The 17,913-nt window shown below is 37.1% G+C and overlaps 1 pseudogene; it reads right to left on the bottom strand.

Annotated features, from left to right (window-relative positions):
* LOC104994567 overlaps nt 1-15,778 on the bottom strand; it is a 181,010-nt pseudogene extending 165,232 nt beyond the window's left edge.
* Between the last annotated feature and the right edge of the window lie 2,135 nt (nt 15,779-17,913).

The following is a 17,913-nucleotide window of genomic DNA, read 5'->3' as shown; positions in this document are numbered from 1 at the left end:
GCCATGAAATTAAAAGACGCTTACTCCTTGGAAGGAAAGTTATGACCAACCTAGATAGCATATTAAAAAGCAGAGACATTACTTTCCCAACTAAGGTCCATCTATCCAAGGCTATGGTTTTTCCAGTAGTCATGTATGGATGTGAGAGTTGGACTGTGAAGAAAGCTGATTGCCGAAGAATTGATGCTTTTGAATTGTGGTGTTGGAGAAGACTCTTGAGAGTCCCTTGGACTCCAAAGAGATACAGCCAGTCCATTCTTTTTTTTTTTTTTTAAACTTTACATAATTGTATTAGTTTTGCCAAATATCAAAATGAATCCATCACAGGTATACATGTGCTCCCCATCCTGAACCCTCCTCCCTCCTCCTTCCCCATACCATCCCTCTGTGTCGTCCCAGTGCGCAGCCCCAAGCATCCAGTATCGTGCATTGAACCTGGACTGGCATCTCGTTTCATACATGATATTTTACATGTTTCAATGCCATTCTCCCAAATCTTCCCACCCTCTCCCTCTCCCACGGAGTCCATAAGACTGTTCCATACATCAGTGTCTCTTTTGCTGTCTCGAACACAGGGTTATTGTTATCATCTTATGGTACTGGCACAAAGACAGAAATATAGATCAATGGAACAAAATAGAAAGCCCAGAGATAAATCCACGCGCATATGGACACCTTATCTTTGACAAAGGAGGCAAGAATATACAATGGATTAAAGACAATCTCTTTAACAAGTGGTGCTGGGAAAACTGGTCAACCACTTGTAAAAGAATGAGACTAGAACACTTTCTAACACCATACACAAAAATAAACTCAAAATGGATTAAAGATCTAAACATAAGACCAGAAACTATAAAACTCCTAGAGGAGAACATAGGCAAAACACTCTCTGACATACATCACAGCAGGATCCTCTATGACCCACCTCCCAGAATATCGGAAATAAAAGCAAAAATAAACAAATGGGACCTCATTAACCTTAAAAGCTTCTGCACATCAAAGGAAACTATCAGCAAGGTGAAAAGACAGCCTTCAGAATGGGAGAAAATAATAGCAAATGAAGCAACTGACAAACAACTAATCTCAAAAATATACAAGCAACTCCTACAGCTCAACTCCAGAAAAATAAATGACCCAATCAAAAAATGGGCCAAAGAACTAAATAGACATTTCTCCAAAGAAGACATACAGATGGCTAACAAACACATGAAAAGATGCTCAACATCACTCATTATCAGAGAAATGCAAATCAAGACCACTATGAGGTACCATTTCACACCAGTGATGGCTGCGATCCAAAAGTCTACAAATAATAAATGTTGGAGAGGGTGTGGAGAAAAGGGAACCCTCTTACACTGTTGGTGGGAATGCAAACTAGTACAGCCACTATGGAGAACAGTGTAGAGATTCCTTAAAAAACTGGAAATAGAACTGCCTTATGATCCAGCAATCCCACTGCTGGGCATACACACTGAGGAAACCAGAAGGGAAAGAGACACATGTACCCCAATGTTCATCGCAGCACTGTTTATAATAGCCAGGACATGGAAGCAACCTAGATGTCCATCAGCAGATGAATGGATAAGAAAGTAGTGGTACATATACACAATGGAGTATTACTTAGCCATTAAAAAGAATTCATTTGAATCAGTTCTAATGAGGTGGATGAAACTGGAACCTATTATACAGAGTGAAGTAAGCCAGAAGGAAAAACACCAATACAGTATACTAACGCATATATATGGAATTTAGAAAGCCAGTCCATTCTGAAGGAGATCAGCCCTGGGATTTCTTTGGAAGAACTGATTCTAAAGCTGAAACTCCAATACTTTGGCCACCTCATGTGAAGAGTTGACTCATTGGAAAAGACTCTGATGCTGGGAGGGATTGGGGGCAGGAGGAGAAGGGGATGACAAAGGATGAGATGGCTGGATGGCATCACTGACTCGATGGACCTGAGTTTGAGTAAACTTCGGGAGTTGGTGATGGACAGGGAGGCCTGGTGTGCTGTTATTCATGTGGTCACAAAGAGTCGGACACGACTGAGTGACTGAACTGAACTGAAATGAAAGCCTTCTGGATTAGGATACTTGAATAATAGAAGACCACATCTTCCCAGATGGCTGATGATGATGAGTCAGCAGATATCGGGGATCTTTAATCCCTAGGTTAATTTTACAATAATACTCAGGACTTTAGAGATCATCTACTGGCCGGACCAATAAGTAGTGATTTGTTGAAATAAGGATTACAGTCCTTAAGGACAAAATCAGACCTTGGTCCTTATCCTTAATGAGTTTCAGTCTAATAGCATAACACTACTGGCTCAGACGGTAAAGAATTTGTCTGCTGAATGGGAGATCTGGGTTCGATCCCTTGGTCATGGAGATCCCCTGGAGGAGGACATGGCAACCCACTCCAGTATTCTTTCCTGGAGAATTCCATGGGCAGAGGAGCCTGACAGGCTAGGATCCAGGGAGTTGCAACACTTGGACACAAGCAAGTGACTAAAACTTTCAGTTTGTCTCATAGAAAAATGTACATGTTCAAAGAAAGGATAGATTCTGGTTTTTATATTATTTTCTATCAATACCTTTATTGTTAATGGAGTGAAAATAGATTAATATTCTCTTTGATATAACATATTGTAGATACATTTAAAATACTTGGATGATAATCTTAGCAAAAGCAAATGGAAATATTGTGTCCCGAGCTCCTCTCAACACTTTCATATTCCTCAATTTCAAAAGTCTCTTTTGGTTTAGATAGTTTACAGTTTTGCTTCTAAATAGTCCTAAATTCATTTAAAAATGATTTACTTAAGAATAATTTTTAGTTTTATAAAATAATATGAATGGTAGGCAATATCATAAAAATTTTCCATTCAGTCCATTCATTAAGACTTGGTGGATTACTCATGTTAGAGTCTTTACAGTCAAAGTAATTCTATATCGTATTTGTGGTGTAGATTTTTTAGTTTAGACTTAGTTTGGGTATTTTTGGTAATTTGTTAGTTCTGCTCACCCAGTAAGTCTATTCCTTCTGTTAAAAGAATAGGCATATCTATATTGGCTTTGTTTCACTAACTGATTGAATATTAGATTCCAGGAACAGTACCTTAGGAACTGAACTCAAGATTTAGCTTATGTCCACTGAAAGTCGTATTTTGTAGTTCTAGAAAAAGTGTATTTACCAGGCAGGGAATAGCTATACTTTATTTTTGTTTAGGCGAGAAAATAACAGGTGTGAGATATATTCTTTATTGTGGTACCTATTAATAGGCAACTGCAACTAGCTTTCTTTTTATAAGGAAATAGAAAAACTGCTGCTGCTGCTGCTGCTAAGTCACTTAAGTCGTGTCCGACTCTGTGCTGTCCCTTGGATTCTCCAAGCAAGAACACTGGAGTGGGTTGCCATTTCCTTCTCCAATGCATGAAAGTGAAAAGTGAAAGTGAAGTCGCTCAGTCGTGTCCGACCCTCAGCAACCCCATGGACTGCAGCCTACCAGGCTCCTCCATCCATGGGATTTTCCAGGCAAGAGTACTGGAGTGGGGTGCCATTGCCTTCTCCGATAGAAAAACTACTTTCATTTAAAATGTTGTTTACTGTGTATCTATGAAATGCAATTTTTAGTGATCATAAAATACTAGATTGTGTTCTAAATATACTTTGTCAATGGTGTTCATTTAAATTGGTTGACATAATTGGAAGTCTCAGTGCTTCCTTAGTAGGCTTAGAAACCTAGACAGAAGAAAATCATTTTATATAATCTCAATAAAACCCCAAATTGTTTCAATATTTGTTTATAAATAATACAATTATAAAAAGCAGTATATAGAAGTTTAGAAAACGGGGATTAAAAAGAAAATTGATGTTAGTTTTAGTATGACTTCTTATATTTTATTTTTAATATTTCATTCATATGAATTTCAGTATAGAGTGAAACTTACAGATGCAATATGTAGATGTAAGACTTAAAGAAAACTATATTTTAAAAGTCACAGAAAAACGGGCTATATATAAGATCTTGTTGCCAAATGACATATGATACATTCTTCTGACTGCCAGATTATGCACCAAACCATTAAAATAACATCTATCTTGGCATAATCACCCATTGTAAGAATATAAAATATAGGCTCTCTAATTTCACTAACAGAAATCAGTTAACTGAACCTGGCAAGTATTAAAATCTTTGTAGTGGAAACAGAATGTAATGTCAAAAGGTTTGTAATAAAAAATATCAAATGCAATTTACCACTGATTTAGATTGAACATTTGATTCTTTGAGTTAAAGCCATTTGATCAGAGAGAATTATTTGTAACTAAAGGTATCAGTATTCAAATTCTAGAAGAGCAAATAACCTAAGAGTTCATCAGTTCCAAACCATAAACTTTACAGTGCTTCAGACAGATATCATTAATCTGGTTATACACATACAAGTCTATCATTTTGAGGATGATTTAAATGATAAACTCCAAGCGGATTTCATACCACTTCTCAACAAGCTGTCTAGCCAATAAGACCTAAGGTATGCTATTCAACCTTAGTATTATTGAAATAAGAATAGTAAGGTAAACTATTCATACAAATTGATTATAAGTAAAGGGATTTTTCTCTTGAAATGCACATATGGTAATATTATTTAATATAAATCAGTATCAAATATCTGGCATTCTCATCACACTTTTATTCAATTCTGTTAAAGCAAAATATATTGGAGCTATACATGCTGTTACTTTTCCTATAAATCCACATGCATTACAAAATTTTGATTTGGTCACAGGCTAGAAATAGGGAAAGAAGTTGTAGGCAGTAGGGTGTGTGTGTGTGTGTGTTTCTATGTGTGAGTGTGTGTGTCTGTGTATAATTGATTAGCTAATCTACAAAGAGAAATTCACCTGATCATCAACATACAGGACTAGTTAGGGAACATATGCATTTAGAGCCTTAAACACCTTTCTTCTGGGTGTAAAGAATCAAAGAAAATTTGTGACGTAATCGAGCTTTGTCCGGGAAGCATTATTCCTTGCAACTGTTGCAGTAATCTTTCCTTTATTTATTTGTTTGTTTATATCAAGATCTCCTTGATGAAAGAAGCAGTATGTTACTTTACATTTTGACACAGTCTTCTTTTATTAACTCTTGAGTCTTCTAAGACAATATATGTAGACACCTAGCATATATATTAATGTTTGAAAGTGAAAAGTGAAAGTGAAGTCGTGTCTGACTCTTTGCCACCACGTGGACTGTAGCCCACCAGGCTCCACCGTCCATGGGATTCTCCAGGCAAGAATACTGGAGTGGGTTGCCATTTCCTTCTCCAGGGGATCTTCGTGACTCAGGGATCAAACCCAGGTCTCCCACATTGCAGGCAGACTCTTTGACCTCTGAGACACCAGGGAAGCATATTAATGTTTACCTTTTCTTTTTTTCTATATTAGCTCAAGATCTCAAATGTTATTGTAGCTAATCTGGTTACTGAGTCTCTGCTTATCATAATATCATTTTCATTTTGTTATATGATAAAAAAACAAATAATAGCATAGTTTCTGATATTCCAATAGATTTTACATATTCATTATCTCATTTTTTCTCTCAATAAACCTAGAAGATAGATTACATAATCCTTATATCTGTATTTGAAAATATTCAAATTATAGCTCTCTCAGCTCACGCTTGTATCTATATTGGGAAGAAGTCTCTTATGATAGAAAAGGATATGACCTAAGGGCAGTTCATGGATGATGTGGCTTTGTGTATAGGTGTGAAGAAAAAAGTGTATTGCTACTTCATTAACATTCAATCAGAGGTGGCACTGAAAGGTTATAATGAGGTGAAATCCTCCCACAGTGCTGAGCCTTACTTAGGTGTCACACCTACTCATTGACTTGCTACATAGAAGTATCTTAAAATCAGTATGCATGTGAAATAAAAGGGGTAGTAAATGGCTTGCTTGGCTAGCTGACTGGGGCTTTGAAGGAGACTGAGAGAGTGGGGGAGGATAAGGAGGCGTGGACAAAAGTTATATGGATGGCCTTATGGGGGTGGGTACAAGGCAACCCACATGGAAGAGGCCCTAAAAAGCTATGTAGATCCAACAACTCATTCAGTTGATGTCAACCCACCCCTTTCTTCAGCTCTCCAAGAGCAGACTCATGAATAGAGTAGTCATGATGACCAGAGGTGGAGTCTAAAGTGCTTTGGAATGGAGTCTAACAGCTATCAACTGTTAGCCTTCCATTCTCCAAATTGAATTTAGCTACTGCTATTGGGGAATCTCAGATCTTACAGAAACAGAAATCAATACTGAGCACCTAATCAAACATTATTCTGTGAAGAGGCTAATTATCCACATAGTGATTAACTGATTACAACAAATACATTATACCCTGAACATGCAGTAATCCTTATTGACTTGGATAAATATGACACAGGTATGGATTATCCTTTCCTATTGAAAGTGGAATAAACAGAACCATTGCATAAGATCTTACAGAACATTTGATTTTGGCAGGACTTTGTACTATATAATATCACCTCTGACCATTAGGAATGGGACACTAAAGCTTTGGAGATTGAGGCTTCCAGTGACTCACAGCTGAGATGCTTACAGAGACTTGCACTTGGCCAAAGTGAATTGTGTCACTCTATGTCTCACTCTCTCCAGGGGCAGATCAGTGTGGGGAGATACAGACCTATCCGGCTAGCCTCAATTTGGCACAAATATTAAGAGCTGTCCCAATTCTAGAACCTCTCATTAAATTGATTGTGGGCTTGCTCTGGTGGCTCAGACGGTAAAGAATCTTCCTGCAATGCAGGAAACCCAGGTGTGATACTTGGGTCAGGAAGATCCCCTGGAGAAGGGAATGGCTACTCATTCCAGTATTCTTGCCTGGAGAATTCCATGGACAGAGGCGCCTGGCAGTCTACAGTCTATGGGGCCTCAAAGAGTCAGACACAGGACACCACTGAGCAACTAACAATATCTCTTTCTCTTCCAACTGCACTGGAAATTAGCTTCCTCCACTCAAGCCTGCTTCTGTTACTTCCTTGCAGAAGTTATTCCCAAGAGCACTCTCCAATTATTAATAAATCCTTAGGAAGAATTTCTTCTCCAAATCTTTTTCATGGGAAATCCAACGTAAGGTAGGGACAGACATCAACCTACGTCTCTCAAGATGCATCGAACAGTTTGTCTGTATAAATTTAAAAGGGACAAACAGCTCAAGCAGCTCAAAAGGAAAAAAAGAAAAAATGAAAAATGGGCAGAAGACCTAAACAGATATTACTCCAAAGTAGTCATACAGATGGTTAAAATGGCACATGCAAAGATGCTCAACATCACTAATTATTAGAAAAATGCAAATCAAAATTACAGATATCACACACTGGGAGATATCATACACTGGGCAGAAAGGCCATCATCAAAAACTCTACAAACAATAAATGCTGGAGAGGATGTGGAGAAAAGGGAACCTTCCTACACTGTTGGCAGACATGTAAATTGATGCAGCCACTAGGGCAAATAGCATGGAAGTTCCTTGAAAAATGAAAAATAGAGTTACCAAAGGATCCTGTGATTCCACTCTTGGACTTATATCCAGAAAAGAAGAAAATTCAAATTCAAAAATGTACATGCATTCCAATGTGAGTAGAAGCACTATTTACAACAGCCAACATATGGACACAGAAATATGTCCATCAACAAAAGAATGGATAAAGAAGATTTTGTGTGTGTATATACACAATGGACTATTACTCAGCCATAATAAAGAATGAAATAATGCCATTTGCAGCAACATGGATAAGTGTTTAATCACTCAGTCATGTCTGACTCTTTGTGATCCCATGAACTGTAGTCTGCCAGACTCCTCTGTCCATGGGATTTCTCAGGCAAGAATACTGGAGTGGGTTGCCATTTCCTCCTCCAGGGGATCTTCCCACCCCAGGGATTGAACCTGCATCTCCCACATCTCCTGTGTCTCCTGCATTGCAGTTGGATTCTTTATCCACTGGGCCATTGGGGAAGCCCAGCAACATGCACAGACCTAGAGAATATCATACTAACTGAAGTACATCAAACAGAGAAAGACAAATAACTATGATATCTTATACATGGAATCTAAAATATGATACAAAGGAACTTATTACAAAACAGGTTCTGAGACATAGAAAACAATCTGATGGCTATCAAAGGGGAAAGGGTAGGGAGGGATAAATTAGGAGTTTGGGGTTGGCAGATACAAATCAGTTTATATAAAAATGATAAACAACAAGGACCTGCTGTATAGCACAGGGAACTATATTCAATATATTTTAATAACCTATAATGCAAAATAATCTGAAAAAGAGTGTGTGTATATACATATACATACATATACATAGTATGTGTGTGTATACATATATATATATAAAACTGAATCACAGAAACCAACACAATAATGTAAATTGACTATATTTCAATTTTAAAAAGAGAGAAAATACTTCTCCTCTGAAATCTAACAAGAAATGAGGTAGAAATTGTGAATTATTAATTGATATTAAGATTTTATTCCTTGCATCATGACTAGAGGGTGCTAACTCCATTTCTCCTTTATCTTGTATCCCTGAGAAAAGATGAATTAAACTAAAATATGCCCAAGGATAGGAGGATAAATGGTTATGAATCCTTGCCGTATCTGTAACAGAGTCTCTTCTTTGGACATTTACTTATATTTTTGGTTACATTAAATATATATTTATCCTTCTGGGGTATTTGAAAATATCCATAGTGACTAATGATGTCACATTATTTTCAGAAAAAATCAGCATCTTTTTTTACAATGAAAAAAGGCTATTATTCAAACTTTAAGTTGAAGTTCAAAGAGCATTTCTCTTTTTCAAATCTCTATGGTTTAATATATTTAATGCTTTGAAAATTAATTTTGAAACCTGTGGATAATCTGAAACTCAAGGATCTTATATCAATCTTAAACATGTGTGACTCAGCTCTTTGATGTTAGTACAGTGCAAGAATTTTCAGGTATTGTTAATGTGGCTCAGAATTCTTTGAATAAATTTACATACCTAGCACATAATTCACCTAAGTGATTTTGGGAAGTTGCTGTAACCTAAATAAATTAAAACTGTGTTTCTGCACATAAATAATATGTGGATGCATTTATATTCCACAATATAATTTCTGAAGTTAATCTCAATAATTGTTTATCAGGTCTAAATGATTACCCCAATATCTTAGATTAATTTTTGAAAAAAAAGTTAAATACATATATAGTAAAAAAAAGAGGAACGATAAATACAATTGAACACAAATACACATTCAAAAAGTAACTGAGCACAGCAGATCCCAGTTAATTATCTGAAGTTGGCAAGGATATTTCATTTCATACATCATTTAGAGACTAATTTGCCACAATGATTCTATAAATATAGTGGTTCTTAAGATGTCAGCAGAATGAGAAAGGGAAAAAAAATATTTGTTTTCAACAAATGTGTGTGCCAAGATGTGCAGAGCTGGTAAACCCTCCAGTTCTGTCAGGACTATATTCACATTTAACTGAGTTAATATGCCTGACTTTTTGTAAGCTCGAAAATGAGATAAAATCAATAACAGAAATTATTTATTTCAAAACAGGGAGTTAATTTTCATGTATCCATAATATTTAACAGCATATTAGTTAGATGCTGGAATATAATGGCTTATCCCCTGTCAATATTTAATTAATAATTACATTTCTTTTGAGGCCAATTTAGAGAGAAGGTAAATGACAAAAAAAAAAAAAAAAAACAGGCCCAAGTGTTCTAGAAAGATAAAAGTGAAAGAAAGTGAAGTCACTCAGTCGTGTCCGACTCTTTGTGACCCCATGGACTGTAGCCTACTAGGCTCCTCTGTCCATGGGATTTTCCAGGCAATAGTACTGGAGTGGATTGCCATTTCCTTCTCCAGGGGATCTTCCCGACCCAGGGATCCAACCCGGGTCTCCCGCATTGTAGACAGACGCTTTACTGTCTGAGCCACCAGGGAAGTCAATAGAAAGATAAGTCAATATCAAATCCTGGTGACAAACATGCAGGTTTGAACTTGAACATTAGATAAGAAGATATAGCAAAGAAATAATTCATGAATTTCGTTAATTCCTTCTCACAATATTGGACAAAGTACATACATGCTAATCTTTTTCCAAATTTATCAACATCTATAACTAAAGATGATGTCAGTCAAGAACTTTTTCAATCAACCAGAGCATCCAGATAGAGTGCCTGAAGAACTATGGTTGAAGGTTGGTAACACTGTACAGGAGGCAGTGACCATCCCCAAGAAAAAGAAATGCAACAAGGCAAAATGGTTATCTAAGGAAGCCTTACAAAGGGTTGAGAAAAGAAGTGAAAGGCAAAGGACAAAGATATACCCAACTGAATGCGGAGTTCCAGTGAAAAGCAAGCCTTCTTAAGTGAACAACGCAAAGAAATAGAAGAAAACAATAGAACGGCAAAGACTAGAGATCTTTTCAAGAAAATAATAGCAAATGAAGCAACTGACAAACAACTAATCTCAAAAATATACAAGCAACTCCTACAGCTCAACTCCAGAAAAATAAATGACCCAATCAAAAAATGGGCCAAAGAACTAAATAGACATTTCTCCAAAGAAGACATACAGATGGCTAACAAACACATGAAAAGATGCTCAACATCACTCATTATCAGAGAAATGCAAATCAAAACCACTATGAGGTACCATTTCACACCAGTCAGAATGGCTGCGATCCAAAAGTCTACAAATAATAAGTGCTGGAGAGGGTGTGGAGAAAAGGGAACCCTCTTACACTGTTGGTGGGAATGCAAACTAGTACAGCCACTATGGAGAACAGTGTGGAGATTCCTTAAAAAACTGGAAATAGAACTGCCTTATGATCCAGCAATCCCACTGCTGGGCATACACACTGAGGAAACCAGAAGGGAAAGAGACACGTGTACCCCAATGTTCATCGCAGCACTGTTTATAATAGCCAGGACATGGAAGCAACCTAGATGTCCATCAGCAGATGAATGGATAAGAAAGTAGTGGTACATATACACAATGGAGTATTACTCAGCCATTAAAAAGAATACATTTGAATCAGTTCTAATGAGGTGGATGAAACTGGAGCCTATTATACAGAGTGAAGTAAGCCAGAAGGAAAAACATAAATACAGTATACTAACGCATATATATGGAATTTAGAAAGATGGTAACAATAACCTGGTGTACGAGACAGCAAAAGAGACACTGATGTATAGAACAGTCTTATGGACTCTGTGAGAGAGGGAGAGGGTGGGAAGATTTGGGAGAGTGACATTGAAACATGTAGAATATCATGTAAGAAACGAGTTGCCAGTCCAGGTTCGATGCGCGATACTGGATGCTTGGGGCTGGTGCACTGGGACAACCCAGAGGGATGGTATGGGGAGGGAGGAGGGAGGAGGGTTCAGGATGGGGAACACATGTATGCCTGTGGTGGATTCATTTTGATATTTGGCAAAACTAATACAATTATGTAAAGTTTAAAAATAAAATAAAATTAAAAAAAAAAAGAAAAGAAAATCAGAGATCCCAAGGGAACATTTTATGCAAAGATGAGCATAATAAAGGACAGAAATGGCAAGGACCTAACCGAAGTAGAAGAGATTAGGAAGAGGTGGCAAGAAGGCACAGAACTGTACAAAAAAGGTTTTAATGACCCTGATAAACATGATGGTGTGGTCACTCAGCTAGAGCCAGACAACCAGGAATGTGCAGTCAAGTGGGCATGGCTATGAACAAAGCTAGTGGAGGAGATAGAACTCCAGCTGAGCTATTTCAAATCCTAAAAGATGATGCTGTTAAAGTGATGCATTCAATATGTCAGCAAATTTGGAAATCTCAGCAAACTGACTGGAAAATGTGTTTTCACTCTAATCTCAAAGAAGGGCAATGCCAAAGAATGTACAAACCACCATACAATTGTGCTCATTTCACATGCTAGCAAGGTAATGCTCAAAATTCTTCAAGGGAGGCTTCAACAGTGTATGAACCAAGAACTTCCAGATGTTCAACCTGGATTTAGAATAGGCAGAGAAACCAGAGATCAAATTGCCAACATCCATTGGATCATAGAAAAAGTGAGGGAATTCCAGATAAACATCTTCTTCACTGACTATGTTAAAGATTTGACTGTGTGGATCACAGCATACTGTGGAAAATTCTTAAAGAGATGGGAATACCAGAGCACCTTACTTACCTCCTGAGAAACCCATAAGCAGGTCAAGAAGCAACAATTAGAACTGGACATGGAACAACGGACTGGTTCAAAACTGGGAAAGGAATACATCAAAGCTGTATACTGTCACTCTACTTATTTAAGTTTTATGCAGAGTACATCATGAAAAATGCCAGGCTGAGTGAATCACAGGTGGAATCAAGATTGCTGAGAGAAATACCAATAACTTCAAATACACAGATAATACCACCCTAATAGTGGCAAGTGAACAAGCACTAAAGAGCCTTTTGATGAAGGTGAAAGAAGAGAGTGAAAAAGCTGGCTTAAAACTCAACATTCAAAAAATTTAAGATCATGGCATCCGGTCCCATCACTTCATGGCAAATATATAGGGAAAAAATGGAAATGGAAACAGTGACAGATTTTATATTCTTAGGCTCCAAAATCGCTGCAGGTAGTGACTGCAGGCATAAAATTAAAAGGCATTTGTTCCTTGGAAAAAAGCTATGAAAAACCTAGACAGAATATTAAAAAACAGAGACATTACATTGCCAAGAAACATCTATTTAGTCAAAGCTATGTTTTTTTTTTTTTTTTTCAGTAATCATGTATGGATGTGAGAGTTGGACCATAAAGAAGGTTGAGCACCAAATAATTAATGCTTTCTAACTGTGGTGCTGACTAAGACTCCTGAGAGTCCCTTGGACAGCAGGGAGATCAAAGCAGTCCATCCTAAAGGAAATCAACCCTGAATATTCATTGGAAGGGCTAATGCTGAAGCTCCAATACTTTGGCCACTTGATGCAAAGAACTGACTCATTCAAAAAGACTCTAATGTTGGGAAAGATTGAAGGCAGCAGAAGAAGGGGATGAAAGAGGATGAGATTGTTGGATGGTCACCAACTCGATGGACATGAGTTTGAGCAAGTTCTGGGAGTTGGTGATGGACAGGGAGGAAAGCCTGGCATGCTGCAATTCATGGGGTCACAAAGAGTTGGACAAGACTGAGTAACTGAACTGAATTGAACAAATTAAATTTATATTAAAAATATAGCATGTATTGAATAAGAGTTCTATAAAAAAGAATTCTAGCATATGGAAAGCATTTCTTTATAAAACAATTTTTCTAGTTTTTTTTTACCTAGTTAAGACTATCAAATAAGATAGTTCACTGCAGACATAATCTTCAAAGTTTTATTGGTGCTTTTCATAGTTTTTTATTGTTTATGACTTACTGCTGATCCCTTCTTCTATAATTAAATATCTTAAACTTACATAGAGTCTGAATTTAAGAGGAAGTGATAAAAAGCATTCTTATATTAAAAGTAGTTGTTGGTACACAGAGTGAAAAAATATTTGTAAAAATGTTAGACAAAATTTAATATTTAACTTATTGTTGATGATGAAAATGTTGGTTAATATTTTTAAAAAGTCAACTGAACAACAGCAAGAACAGGGCATCCAGGACCTTAGTGAAATATTAAAAAAAAACCCACAAATATCCAAGTCTTTGTCCTAAAATGTCTACAGTTTAAAATAGGAAACATATCATAAGCATTTACATATCAAATTTATAGAAAAAGAAAAGTAAATACCACAAATAGATATGTCCATCCATCCATACCTACATGGATAGAGGGAGTGAGAGGTGAAGAGGTAAGGATATTACTGTGTAGTTTTTTTTTCAGTCAATTTTCCAAGCAATACAAATTTTTAACATTGACTCCTCACCAAATCATGTGCTATTATTAGTATTTAAAAAAAGAAGTTGTGATTTTAAAAAGTCAATACATTTGAGGGAATTCCAGTAGTTCAGATGTGATGGATAGAGAAAGCCAACATATGCCTGGCTGGCTTCAAAGCATGTCCTCAACCATGATGCTTACTCCTTTCCTTCCTGTAAATAGGGTACTTCATCTAGTACTAAAGTGCTGGAATCATTTAAAAGCAGCTTTACACTGTTACTTGGAGGTAATTGCTATGCACCCAGGTTCTGAGTAGCCCAGGGGGTAGTGTAGGACTCTGCATTGTTCTATTAACATACCGGGTGACTTTGTTACAGGTGCTGCATCACCCACAATATGAAAGCACTTACAGAACTCACCTTGTGGCTGAAATTCAAGGCAAAGGTGAAAGAAGTGTCGTTAAGGGAACAGAGATAGGCACTCCAGGGAATCACTTCTATTTTTGTTTGTAACACAAGCAGCCACAATCCAAGAGAAGAGAATTTTAAAAGAGTTATTTGAATGATGTAATCCATAAAACCAACAGTTATCCTTCCATAAATTTTCTCACTGAGATCACAGATATTATAGCTATCCAATTTTACCTTCTCTTCATAATGCCAGGAGTTAATTTTTTTTTAATTTTGAGATGTAGATTTATATACAATTAAAGGATAATACAGAGAAATTCTGTTTACTATTCAAGATTTCCTCCTCATTATACCATCTTGCATAACTATAGTTACAGGTTATAACCATACATTTCCTATCAATGTAATCCACTCATTTTATTCAAATTTCATCTTTTATAGGCATTCAGTTGTCTGTGCTTGTATTTAGTTCTATGAAATTTTGTCTCATGTATAGATTTTTTGTATGTGACCATCACAGCCACAGAATATTTTCATCTCTAGGATCATACATAAAACCCTTGTAAGGCCACAGCTACATCCTTCCTGCTCCCTTCCATAATCCCTGGCTACCAGTATATCTTCACCTCTGTATATTTTGTTGCATAACACTATATAAATGGAATCACTGTGTATATAACCTTTTGAAATTGGCTTTTTTTCACTCAAAGTAATTCCCCTGAATTCAGCATCATCCAAGCTGTTGCTTGCATGAATGGTTGCTTCATTACAATAGCTGAGTAGTAGTAAGGAGAAGGCAATGGCACCCCACTCCAGTACTCTTGCCTGGAAAATCCCATGGGTGGAGGAGCCTGGTAGGCTGCAGTCCATAGGGTCTCGAAGAGTCGGACACGACTGAGCGACTTCACTTTCACTTTTCACTTTCATGCATTGGAGAAGGAAATGGCAACCCACTCCAGTGTTCTTGCCTGGAGAATCCCAGAGATGACGGAGCCTGGTGGGCTGCTGTCTATGGGGTCGCACAGAGTCGGGCACGACTGAAGTGACTTAGCAGCAGCAGCAGCATACCATAGTATGAATGGATTACATTTTGCTTTAACTATTTACCTTTTGAAGGAATATTTGGGTGGTTTTCAGTCTGGGGCTCAAATCAAAAGCCAAGAACCATTTTTGCTACTTTTTTATTTCATCAATTCCTGTATCCAAGGACTGAGAAATTCCTATTAATACTACTTTCAAAACACATCTCAAATCTATCCATCTTCATGAGACACATTGTCTAAGTCATTATCGTGTCTTTCCTGCCATACAGCCGCAAGTCTGTTAGTTAGCAAATTTGTCTTAGAATCCACAGTGATTTACAGCTGCGCTTCTTACTAGCCTCAGAGTTTCTCTATGAGCCGGTCTCTGCCTCTGTTTCTCATCTGTTATAAACTGCATCCTCACTTTTTGTCATTAAGATTTAGCCACATTGGTCTTCTTTTCTTTCTTAAGCTCATTTTTTTTGAGGGTCACTGTAAGTGCCATTCCTCTGCCTGAAGCATCTCTTTCTTCCTTACACGTGGCCAACTCAAATGTCACCTTCTCAGACAGATCTTTCTTAACCCCCGTATATAACGTTGAACACTTGTAAGCTGTGATGGGAGCTTGCTTCAATTTCTTTTTAAGATGTGTCACCACTGAAATAACCCAATGTGTTTATTGTGAATCATTCACTAAAGAATATTAGCCACTTGCTAGCTTGAAACATATATTTACTGCTGTATTTTCAGAAGCTGAATGGTATGACGCCTGGAATATAGTAAATATTTACTAAACGTTTGTTCAATAAATACATGCATCAACCAACCTGTTTATCACCTACCTATCAAATATTCTTTAAAATATGCACTGAAGTTAATCTGACAATCTCTTCTCTGATGACCAAATTCATACATCGTGTGCCTTAAACAGAGAATTTTTCTTAAATATCATATTCCCTTCCCCATTTTCTTCCCTCTTCATAGAATATTTAATCCCCCCAGCCCACACTCCTTTGTTTGAGAAACTTTTACAGTATTTTGGACTGAATTTAAAAAAAAAATCCCTGATCTTGCAATAAGTTTCTAAATGCTAACCAGAAATAAGTGACTTTTGGCTAACAGTCAGTATTTCAGCTGTTTTGCTACTTGAGAGTTCAAAGTACATCATTATATTAAAACATGCTCATGTTCATCAGGCTGAAACTTTTTTCTTCATCTTGTGACATGTCTTTCAAATTCAGGTTTAAAGTTTCAAATGTCAGGATTTGGTAGAGCAAGGGGGGAGGGCACATGAAGACAGTATCCAACCTCTGAAGTTCTCAGTCACCTCTTATTTTTTGTAAACTTATTCCCCACTTGGCATGCATTTCTGGTACCCTTCTTTTTTATTTCACCACCAACATGCAGGCCAGCTGTCCCACCGTCGTTTTGAATAGGATGCCATTATCCATGCTGTAGGGCTTTAGTATAGGACAAAATGTTCTTTGTTTACATTAACTATTACTTAGCAGAGGGAAAGAGATATTTATAATGGATAAGGAGGCAAAAAATTGAGCATTAAAAAATCCCTAGATGTATAGATATATTTCTGATACAGGGCACCTTATGCCAGCAGCCTGCTTTTCTTAGAAGAAACCCTTGACAGTCTCCATGCTTTGGTTGTCCAATTGTATTCTGTCAGGAGTAAATTGGGTTTCTGGTAACGCATTTTCTCTAAAGCAGCATAAAAACTAATGACCGTGTCAGCTATATACACTGCCGGCAGCTACAGTATGCCGGAATAATTGCTTAAATTTGGATTTCTGGTACTGTCGTTCAGTCAAAGACTGTTTTGAATGCTGGCAGACCAGACTATAAACTCATTGTGCATTTTATGGATAGATATAGACTCACAAGCTGGCTTATCTCCCTTTAGAACTCTGATTATTTCAGCAGTAATCATGTCCTTTCAATTTTCCAACCTGGCATCCCATTACAGAGCACAAAGCCTTTCAAACTATGGAATGAAAAATATTGGAGGAGGTCAACTTGAGGATGGTGTTTTGGGACTGAAGATATCTTACATACTTGCTAGAGTCCTACTTTTAAATAAAAACAGTAAGTCTTAGGGGAAAAATATATAAGACTTGGATGCTAGTGGGTGATAAACGTGTGGACCCTGTTTGACCTCATGTCATGTAAGGGTACCCTTTCTCTTCCTGCACCTATTCATGGGATTATTCTTTACTATTTTCTTTGTAGTTTCTCTTATTACTTCCTTTATTCTACCTCCATTTTATTCCATGGCTTTCTCAGTAAGATTTACTGTATATGCATTTACATTTATAGTACAAAATAATAAAGGACTATTTCCAGTGGTCATGTATGGATGTGAGAGTTGGACTGTGAAGAAAGCTGAACGCTGAAGAATTGCTGCTTTTGAACTGTGGTGTTGGAGAAAACTCTTGAGAGTCCCTTGGACTGCAAGGAGATCCAACCAGTCCATTCTGAAGGAGATCAGCCCTGGGATTTCTTTGGAAGGAATGATGCTAAAGCTGAAACTCCAGTACTTTG

The sequence above is a fragment of the Bison bison genome, unplaced genomic scaffold (genome assembly GCF_000754665.1).
Source record: "Bison bison bison isolate TAMUID 2011002044 unplaced genomic scaffold, Bison_UMD1.0 scf7180017864260, whole genome shotgun sequence".
Taxonomy (NCBI): domain Eukaryota; kingdom Metazoa; phylum Chordata; class Mammalia; order Artiodactyla; family Bovidae; genus Bison; species Bison bison.
Note: the sequence above shows the minus strand (reverse complement) of the source record. Positions and strands in the feature narration are given on the sequence as shown.